The sequence below is a fragment of the Nothobranchius furzeri genome, chromosome 5 (genome assembly GCF_043380555.1).
Source record: "Nothobranchius furzeri strain GRZ-AD chromosome 5, NfurGRZ-RIMD1, whole genome shotgun sequence".
NCBI classification, from domain to species: Eukaryota; Metazoa; Chordata; class Actinopteri; order Cyprinodontiformes; family Nothobranchiidae; genus Nothobranchius; species Nothobranchius furzeri.
This window is the reverse complement of record NC_091745.1, coordinates 12,151,224-12,160,228: the sequence shown is the minus strand read 5'-3', so window position 1 is coordinate 12,160,228 and position 9,005 is coordinate 12,151,224.

Below are 9,005 nucleotides of genomic sequence, written 5' to 3'. Positions count from 1 at the left end.
CACAGTTAACTCCGGTTGTAGCTAGGTTGCTACCTCTGTTGGCTTAGTTCCCACCTCTGCATTAGCTTTGGGTTAGATTCAGGTTCGACCTAGTTCGACCGGGTGTCGTCAGTTGATCCCAGCCTTACAGCCCCACCCTCAGCTCCACCTCTCTTACCTTTTGTGGAATTGTCTGGGCTTGACGGAACCTGTGACACTGTCATGGTCTGTGTCTGCATCTCCGCTCATGTGTCTCCTTGTGTCCTCCATTCGTTCTCTAGGTGCTCCTTTTGTGTCCTAGCGCCCTCATGTGTCATGTCTGCGTCTTCCTCATGTGTCTTCTGGTTTTCCCCATTTGCCCCTAGATCTCCAGCCCTCTCGGTTTCTCAAGCCATTTCCTTTAGTTACAGCCTTTCATGATTTAGTATGTTTTTTTTCCCATCAGTGTTTATTATTTTTCTCCCCCCTCCCTTTGAATTGTGGTTATGTTTCCTGCTCTTTTGTATTAGGTTTTATTCTTAGGTCAAGCGAGTTTCTCCCCTGATTAGTTATTGCCTTCACCTGGTCCTCCTCCCACACCCCACACACCTGCAGCTCATCTCCCTCTCATCCTCCCTGTGTATTTAAGCCCTGTCTTGTCTCAGTGTCTTGTCGGTCCATTGTTTGTATTCTGTCTGCGTTTGTTCGTGCTCTTTATGAGCTTTTTGTCTCGTCCCCAGACTTTGTGCTCTAGGTGAGCTTCTGTTTCAAAGTCTTTGGTCTTCGTGCTCTTTGAGAGCTTTGGGTGTTCTGTGCTCCAGGACTTTGGACTTTAGGCTCGTTGCCTTGGATTTATTTTTGTCTCGTCTCGTCTCTCTCGTCTTCCTCCGCTTATCCGGGTCCGGGTCGCGGGGGCAGCATCCCAACTAGGGAGCTCCAGGCCGTCCTCTCCCCGGCCTTGTCCACCAGCTCCTCCGGCAGGACCCCAAGGCGTTCCCGGACCAGATTGGAGATGTAATTTCTCCAACGTGTCCTGGGTCGACCCGGGGGCCTTCTGCCGGCAGGACATGCCCGAAACACCTCCCCAGGGAGGCGTCCAGGAGGCATCCTGACCAGATGCCCAAACCACCTCAACTGGCTCCTTTCGATCCGGAGGAGCAGCGGTTCTACTCCGAGTCCTTCCCGAATGTCCGAGCTCCTCACCCTATCTCTAAGGCTGAGCCCGGCCACCCTACGGAGGAAACTCATTTCGGCCGCTTGTATCCGCGATCTCGTTCTTTCGGTCATTACCCAAAGCTCATGACCATAGGTGAGGATTGGGACGTAGATCGACCGGTAAATCGAGAGCCTGGCTTTCTGGCTCAGCTCCCTCTTCCCCACGACAGATCGGCTCAGCGTCCGCATCACTGCAGACGCCGAACCAATCCGCCTGTCGATCTCCCGATCCCTCCTACCCTCACTCGTGAACAAGACCCCGAGATACTTAAACTCCTCCACTTGAGGTAGGACCTCTCCCCCGACCCGGAGGTGGCCAGCCACCCTTTTCCGGTCGAGAACCATGGTCTCAGATTTGGAGGTGCTGATCCTCATCCCAGCCGCTTCACATTCGGCCGCGAACCTACCCAGCAAGAGCTGAAGGTCAGAGCTGGATGAAGCTAGGAGGACCACATCATCCGCAAAAAGCAGAGACGAGATTCTCCTGCCACCAAACTCGACACACTCCACACCACGGCTGCGTCTAGAAATTCTGTCCATAAATGTGATGAACAGAACCGGTGACAAAGGGCAGCCCTGGCGGAGTCCAACCCTCACTGGGAACAGGTCCGACTTACTACCGGCTATGCGGACCAAACTCACGCTCCTCTGGTAAAGGGACTGAATGGCCCTTAACAGAAAGCCACCCACCCCATACTCCTGGAGCGTCCCCCACAGGGTGCCCCTGGGGACACGGTCATAAGCCTTCTCCAAATCCACAAAGCACATGTGGATTGGTTGGGCAAACTCCCATGCCCCCTCCATCACCCTTGCAAGGGTATAGAGCTGGTCCACAGTTCCACGGCCAGGACGAAAACCACATTGCTCCTCCTCTATCTGAGATTCAACTATCGATCGGACCCTCCTCTCCAGTACCTTGGAGTAGACCTTTCCAGGGAGGCTGAGGAGTGTGATCCCCCTATAGTTGGAACACACCCTCAGGTCACCCTTCTTAAAGATGGGGACCACCACCCCGGTCTGCCACTCCCTAGGAACTGCCCCCGATGACCACGCAATGTTGTAGAGACGTGTCAACCACAACAGCCCTACAACATCCATAGCCTTGAGATACCCAGGACGAACCTCATCCGCCCCCGGGGCTCCGCCGCTGTGTAGTTGTTTGACTACCTCAGCAACTTCTGCCCTCGAGATCGGACAGTCCATCCCCAGGCCTCCCAGCTCTGGTTCCTCCTCGGAATGCGCATTGGTGGGATTGAGGAGCTCCTCAAAGTATTCCTTCCACCGTCCGACTATAGCCTCAGTTGACGTCAGCAGCTCCCCATCCCCACTGTAAACAGTGTGAGCGAGTTGCTGCCTTCCTCTCCTGAGGCGCCGGACAGTTTGCCAGAACCTCTTTGGAGCCGATCGATAGTCTTTCTCCATGGCCTCACCAAACTCCTCCCACGCCCGAGATTTTGCCTCGGCAACTGCCACTGCTGCACCCCGCTTGGCTATCCGGTACCTGTCTGCTGCCTCCGGAGACCCACAGACCAGCCACGCCCTGTAGGCCTCCTTCTTCAGCCTGACGGCTCCCCGAACCTCTGGTGTCCACCAGCGGGTACGGGGGTTGCCACCACGACTGGCACCGGCCACCTTACGACCACAGCTAGCAACAGCCGCCTCGACAATCGCAGAGTGGAACAAGGCCCACTCGGACTCAATGTCCCCCACTGCTCTCGGGACGTGGTCAAAGCTCTGCCGGAGGTGGGAGTTGAAGACCGTCTTGACAGGTTCTTCTGCCAGGCGTTCCCAGCAGACCCTCACTATGCGTTTGGGTCTGCCAGGTCTACGCGGCATGTTCCCTTGCCATCTGATCCAACTCACCACCAGGTGGTGATCAGTTGACAGCTCCGCCCCTCTCTTCACTCGGGTGTCCAAAACATACCGTCGCAGGTCAGATGATACGACTACAAAATCTATCATCGACCTGTGACCTAGGCTGCCCTGGTACCAAGTGTACCGGTGGGCATCCTTATGTTCGAACATGGTGTTCGTTATGGCCAAACTGCGGCTTGCACAGAAGTCCAATAACAAAACACCGCTCGAGTTCTGATCAGGTGGGCCGTTCCTCCCAATCACACCCCTCCAGGTCAAGCTGTCATTGCCCACGTGAGCATTGAAGTCCCCCAGCAGGACAATGGAGTCCCCTGATGGAGCACTATCTAGCACTCGTCCCAGGGACTCCAAAAAGGGTGGGTACTCTGAACTGATATTTGGCCCATACGCACAAACAACAGTCAGGACCCGTTCCCCGACCCGAAGGCGCAAGGAAGCTACCCTCTTGTCCCCCGGGGTAAACCCCAACACACAGGCAGAGAGTCTCGGGGCTAACAAAAAGCCAACCCCAGCCCTCCGCCTCTCACCCGGAGCAACTCCAGCAAAGTAGAGTGTCCAACCCCTCTCCAGGTCTCGGGTTCCAGAGCCAATGCAATGTGTCGAGGTGAGTCCGACTATATCTAGCCGGTACCGCTCAACCTCTGCCACAAGCTCCGGCTCCTTCCCCGCCAGCGAGGTGACGTTCCATGTCCCAAAAACTAGTTTCCTTGTCCGGGGATTGGACCGCCAAGGCTCCCGCCTTGGTCTGCCACCCGATTCACATTGCACCGGACCCTTCATGTTCCTCCTGCGGGTGGTGGGTCCACAGTTGGACGAGCCCATGTATCCGGTTCGGGCTGGGCCCGGCCGGGCCCCATGGGCGAAAGCCCGGCCACCAGGCGCTCGCTCACGGGCCCCAACCCCAGGCCTGGCTCCAGGGTGGGACCCCGGTAACCCTCCGGGCCGGGTACTCCGACTCTTCGTTTTCACCGCCATGAAAGATCCTTCGAACCGTTCTTTGTCTCACCCTTCACCTAAGACCAATTTGTCATGGGAGACCCTACCAGGGGCACTAAGTGCCCCAGACAACATAGCTCCTAGGATCATTAGGGCACTCAAACTCCTCCACCACGATAAGGTGACGGTTCAAGGAGGATTTATTTTTGTTCATCCTCTAATAAAAGGATTTTTTTCCTTATATCTACTCCTGCCTCGTGTCCTCCTGGGTATCTGCATATTTGGGTCCTAAACATCCCCGAAATGTGACAGACACGGTCAAAATGGCGGTGGTGGCCACCTCCCATTTGGCCTCAAAAATGTGTTATTGGAGCCTATGGAAATGAATTGTCCAGTATATATGTCAATGTCACATCCATGTAAACAACAGTCCATATCTCTTTACTTCTTTCCTCCCTTCCTTTACACAGAAAGCGCCAAAGCAGTCCATACCGCTGTATGTAAATGGAGGGGTGGCTTCCAGTCTTTCAGATGGCAAATCGTTCATCCGTTGATCTTGATTGCATTTCCTGTATTTCCTGCATTTAACACATTTGTACATGAATGATGACACTTCTGTACTGCAGCCAATAATCCATATGCCGTTAGCACGTATTTCATTGACTGTCATCCCTCGACCTTGATGATGTATCTTCTCACGAAAGTGTTTGATGAGAAGATGTGAAACATGATGCTCTTATGGCAGGATGTTTGATGTTAGGATGGAGTGACGCTTGTGTTAGTCTTCCTCCCACCCTCAGGATATTGTGTTTGTCAAGGAATGGACTTAACTGGTGCAACTTGGAGTTTGATGCCTTGACTTCTTCCTTTTCTTTGAGCGACTTGATTTCTCTGCCAAATGATTCACTTTGGATGGTGCGTAAAAGGAACTCCTCTGCGTCCTTTCTTTCATCTAGCGTTGTGCTTTCCTTGGGCATTTCATTTAAGTTTTTTGCATACTTTACACGTCGCCGTAGTCTTGCTATTGCTTTGACAGCGCTTGTCCAATCTGAAAACTTGTGCAGTTGCTCTGAGAAAGATTTATCTTCTTTTGTCTTGACTGTGAAAACTTTTGCAACCCTGAGTTCTGGCTCTTCAGTACTGATCTCGTTCACATTGATTTCTTGTTTTGGTAGTTCCTTATCCCATGAGAAGCTCGGTCCTGTGAACCAATTGGAGTCTACAAGTTCCTTTGTCATGACTCTATGCGATGCGTGATCAGCAGGATTTTGTTGAGAGCCAACGTATTGCCATTGACTTGGTTCTGTACTTGACTTGATTCTCTGTACTCTGTTGGCAACAAATACATGGAATTGTTTTGTGTCATTGTTTATATAACCAAGAACGGCCTTGGAATCAGTCCAGTAGTACTGCTGAAGATCTTGGATTTCTAACTCGTTCTTTAGAAAGTTAGCAGTTTTTGCAGCTACTGCAGCCGCTGAAAGCTCCAATCTTGGGATGGTAACCACTTTAGTAGGAGCTACTCTGGCTTTCCCCATCACAAGGGTGCACTGCACGTCTCCAGATTTGGTCACAGTTCTTAAGTATGAGCACACCCTATAACCGTGTTCACTGGCATCAGTAAAACTGTGCAACTCATACTTCAGATCTTGGTTGAATGTTGGTGGTACATAACAACGTGGCATCTTTATGGAAGACAAGTTCTGAAGGTCCCTGAGCCAAGCTTCCCATTGAGGTTTGAGATCTTCTGGAAGTGGCTCATCCCAACCCAGTTTTTTCTGACACATTCTTTGAAGGATTATTTTGATAACTAGAATGAATGGAGCAACAAATCCAAGTGGGTCAAATATTGAAGCCACTGTGGAGAGCACTCCTCATCTAGTGAAGGGGTTGTCCTTTACAACAACTCTAAAACAAAATGTGTCTGAGGTTACACACCAATGTACCCCTAAAGCCCTTTCCATCTTTGGCTCACCAAGAGCTAGGTCCAAATCAGTTGCTCCAGCTGCACATTCTTTCTTTGGGATAGTGGCAATCACTGTTTTGCTGTTGCTGATGAACTTATCTAGGTGGAGCTTTCCTGTGTCACAGAGTTCTCTGGCTTCGTTCACAAGCAGAATAGCTTCTTGCTCTGAGTCCACGCTGGCCAACCCTTCATCCACGAAGAAGTTGTGTTGTACAAACTTCACAGCAGCTTCATTAAACTTGCCTTTACCTTGAGCAGCTAGGTGCTTAAATCCAAAGTTTGCGCATCCAGGCGAGGATGCTGCACCGAATAAGTGCTCTCTCATACGAAACACTGACGGTGGCTTATCCAGATTACCATTCTCCCACCATAAGAATCGAAGATAATCTTGATCTTCTGGGGCGACTTGAAACTGATGAAACATACGCTCAACATCGCAGATGATAGCCACACAAGGGTGTCAGTTTGTTTTCAGAATTGCTGGGGACAATAACCATACACTTGAGTGGAGTTTAAAAATTGCTGGGAACAATATAGGCTAGCACAGGGGTCGGCGGCTCTGTAGCCGCATGCGGCTCTTCCATCCATCTGATGCGGCTCTCTGTGCTTGTAAAATAATGAATGAATATTTAAATAAAATGCTTTATATTTTACTGCATTAATTTTACATCTGTAATCTAATTTTAAATGTAAAGATTGTCTGCGTAAACCTGAACAGGTCCAACCCGGTCTTACTGAGAGACGGGTTGACGCGTCACACTTGTGCGTAATCATATGCGCTTCCTGAGCTGGAGGATGTCAGATTCTGGGCTTCTCCTCAGACGGCTCCTGGATGCGTCGCCACATTGGAGACGGGAACAAGCGCTATTCAGCCAAAGTTTCATAATCAGGGAACATTTTCTAAGTGACAAGTCTCTGAGAGACCGGGTTTGGAAAACACTCGCTTCAGTGGGAGGAACCTTCCACATGCGCTCTGGTTCTGAGAGCCTGGATTTGTATTCTGAACAGTCTAAACATGTTTTTAAAAGAAACGTATGACAAAAGTGGTACCTGCTCAGTTAAACCACCAACAGGGTGAAAAATACCAAAAATTGAAGGCAGAGACGGGCTACAACTTCTGGATCCATGTTATACAAATCGTTTTATTGATTATCGTCTTATGAAAGATAACTTTGACGTACACGAGCGACCAGGCACGTTGCAAGCTAAAATAATTTCATGTTATTCATCTTGTTAGTTTAATTTCCATAATAGCGGAGCAGGTGCGAATTTTAGACGCGTCACGCATGTCTCCGTTTTAAACATGTTTAAACTGTTCAGAATACAAATCCAGGCTCTGTCTCGTTAGATTGGTGTAACTAAAGTTTGTACTGAATGAAACTTTACATTAAACCATGCTGAAAAGAAAAGGATCCGACTAAATCGTTTCCCCCTCATTTTACAGTCAGTACAGCGCAGTGCGCATGGCTCTGGGGTTAATCAAGTTTAATTGTTTCTCTTTGCAACAATCTTCACAAGAAGGCAAAACAGTTAAATGGCAGGTTACAGATATTTCCATTTGACGGTTTATTTTGACGGATAAACTCAAGGATGTTGGTTGTTTTGAAAGAATTACCCCGACGCACACTGATGCGCATGGATGAGCTGACATTTTAATACGCACATCGCAGAGGTAACTTGATTCCCATCAGAACATCAGAGCTTTATACTGGACACTGTGTTCAGCGCGGCTCGGAGCGCACACGGTGGACAGTGAGCTGAAGATCTGTAGAAGGGTTTGCAGCACAGTGCAGAACCACGGTGCATGCGGCAAGATTTCCTCCCACTGAAGCGGTCTGGAAAGCCGGTCTCTCTGAGGGATGTGTCACTTGGAAAAATGTTCTTTTTATGAAATTATGAAACTTTGGCTGAATAGTGCTTGTTCCCGTCTTTAATATGGAGACGCATTACGCGTAGAGACATTTGATTACGCACAAAGTTTATGTGGAGCAGAAGCGGTTGGGCCACGGCAGGTTAAATATTCCTAGCCTACATGAAGTGAAACTGTTTAATTGTAACATTAATGTGTTACTGGACATGCTGGTCTGGTTGGTTAGACCAGTGTTTGAAGTGGAAAACACACACACACACACACACACACACACACACACACACACACACACACACACACACACACACACACACACACCAATTAAAATAATGCTGATAGCATGGACTAGAAGCCAGGTGATGGTTTACGTATTTAAATGATGATCAGGCTGCTGTAAAATGTAATCTCCATCCACATCCAGACACATTTATCCTCTATTCTTTCTCTATTTGCTCTGCTCTTGTCTGGGCTGACGTAGCTGATGGTGCACGCGGCGCGCCTAACGGCTGTGGTGCACATTTTACGCATTTGGAGAGATGGGCTGGATGCTTTGCATTTACTGGAAGATTGTCCACTTAACGCACGGGTGTAGACTACATATTAATGACAAATGAATGAAAATTAAATTGGGAGTTTTTACTTCATATTTTAGAAATAAAAATGACGGGGGAACACATTTATGACATCTTTTTAAACGAAATTTTCTAGCGCGACCTGCCTGCTTCACTTTAGACACTGCTTATTAAGGTCCGTCCAAAATTACCGTGGCCCACCCAAAAATGAAAACCTGGCGCCGTGCCTGTTATAACCTCTGCAAATTGTTGTTCTTCACTTTATCAGACTCAGACTTTGTACAGCTAATGTCAAGATGTAAAATTATGAATTCAGTCGAGCTCTTCCGTCCCTCCCTCTCCTGATCTCCTCGAAACCCGACATCGGCTGTCAGAAGCGGGAGGTGAAGAAGGAGATGAGGCAAACAGAGTGAGTGCAACATAAAGAAACCAGACTGGTGTGGAGGTGAGCAAAACAGCTGGAAAAGTGTGGGTGTTGAATCCCCCACGGGTGCGACGCCCATGCGAGCGACTGGTACCGGCTGCTATCACCTGGTTGTGAGCAGCTCTCTGCTGTCTGAGGCTAGGCCCCGCCCACAACGCAGCGACTGCTGCAGTGTTTTCTTTACTGGGG